This window comes from Brassica oleracea, chromosome C5 (assembly GCF_000695525.1).
Source record: "Brassica oleracea var. oleracea cultivar TO1000 chromosome C5, BOL, whole genome shotgun sequence".
Classification (NCBI taxonomy): domain Eukaryota; kingdom Viridiplantae; phylum Streptophyta; class Magnoliopsida; order Brassicales; family Brassicaceae; genus Brassica; species Brassica oleracea.
The window spans coordinates 31,520,894-31,523,156 of NC_027752.1; positions in this window are offsets into that span (position 1 = coordinate 31,520,894).

The window sequence follows — 2,263 nt, forward strand, 5'->3', positions numbered from 1 at the left end:
TTCATGCGGAACAGTCTGAGTGACTGTTCCCGATAGCGGAGCAATCCGAGTGATTGTTCTAGATAGAGCGGAGCAACCCGAGTGCATGTTCCAGCGGCAGAGATTTTTAAGGAAACTACAAGTCATTACGAGATTTGAGCTAATTATCCCATCTTTTTCTCCCAGCCGCCGGTGGCTTCCAAAAAACTTCTTTTTCTGTTTTTCTATATTTTACTATGCTATTTTGGGAGAAGAAACCAGAACTTAGAGTTGGAGACTTGAGTTTTTGCTACTTTGTAAACGGAGAAGGCCATCTCTCTCGATTTAGAGAAAAACCCCCTGAACCCTATTACTTTATTTCAGTCATATTTCATGTTGCTTTATATCTCTGTCTCTGTGTTTTCTTGCTTCATGGCTGAGTAGTCAGCTTGCTTAGTCTAGGGTGTTAGATCCGTGAGCTTGACGTAAATAGGTTATAAATTGATTGTCTTCATTCACTGTTGTTCTTAAAGCTTGCATCAAGTTAACCACTTAGTGCCTGATTCTACGTTTAATCTATTCATCAAAAGTGTTATAGGTTGCTAGACATAACTTGAATGAGCATCATATCCCTAACCAGCGAAAGTAGATGTTAGGGTGTGGTAATAGGGTTTTTGCCTATTGCAAATGTTGTAGTATAGTGGGGTGAATGTCGAACCAGTCCTAGTGATGTGAATCAGTGAGAATACAAGTCATTTCTTAAGCTAAGAAGATTCAATAGTGGTGAGTGTGTGACAAGTAGCAATAGCAAACAGAGCAATACAACAAGGTTTTAATCAATTTAGACAAGTGAATCCATGGGTATTGGGAATTGACTTCAAGTAACTAAGATCCAATCTAGGTGACAAGCTTTCAATCAAAGTAATCTCTTAAGTCTAAACACAATTTTAGACAAGTCCTATGTCTAGGTAAATGTCCATTTGCTTAGAAATCATTAAACATCAAATGTCTTTGGCTTAATTCAATCAAGCAATCTTTAAGTTCAAGTTTAATAACTATCTAGCAATTTTAACATCAAGTGTCCTTGGCTAATCTCACTAGAGCTTAGTTGAGTTGATTCAAACACTTCATCTAATCATGTCTGATGAGAAGTGTTTAGAAATCAGGTTTAGAGTGATCAAGACTAAACAAGCATTAAAAATACTCAACAAGCAAGTTCATACAAGGATCTAATACAATAACACCATAGATCTTCACTAAGTTACTCTAATCTCCCTAACCCATGAATTCTTAAGGAAACTACTCACTAATCTCCATGAAAACACTTAATCTCATAATAGATTGAAGCATATTCAAGTAGATACAACAGAGAATAAAGATAAACAAGGATTAAACAAGCAAAACCAAATTAAAACTCAAGAATAGATGATGAACAATGAAGAACAGCTCAAGAACAAATGTTTTCTCTCAAACTCTCAAAATACAAAATATGAAACTATAAAACTTTCACTCTCTACTCTTTGTTGTATTGTACTCTGTGTATTGTGTGTCTTCCTCCTTCCCCTTGCAGTCTCTTTTATAGCCTAAGTAAAGGAGGATGACAACACATCCATCATGTGAAAGCATAAAGCATAAAACACACTCATAAAAGTTAATCTCCACTTTCTTCCATTATAGAACACCTTTTGCCCCTTCATATGGCCAAAGTAGTCTTGCCTCTTCAGAAAAGGTAGAGAAAGTTAGGCCAAAAGAGCCACCAAACTCATGATAGACAACCCATCCCCCATGTTGCAAGCTTTAAAGAGATAAAACTCACTCATTAAAGTTTTCTCCACTTTCTCCATGTTGCACACACCTTTAGAATACCAAAAATAAGAAGAATAATGAATAGTAATGAGTTTTATAGGTTTTAAGTGAATAAAAATGAGTCTAAAGGCTTAAAATTCGAAGGCTATTGTTGATGTTGCTAGGGTGGCCGCTAGGAATGTCATACTGATATGTGTGTAGTATTTTGATCATAAATCCCTCAATACAGCTCCAAACGACTTGAAACCACCTCCATTGTAAAGCTAACTCAATTTACCATGTCTTCCCAAAAGACAACTCACCATCCTAGATGCTAGTTCAAATGAGGATCTTATGCTAGCAATAGATGAGAACAAACATATGTCGCTCCCAATACTCTCAAGATTTTGCACATAACAAGCTATCAATAAGAGACCTCACTCAACAAATCATTGGTTTCAAAGAATGGCAAAGGTTCAAGGGTAGGGGACTGCCATTTGGGTTAATCAAAGGATAATAC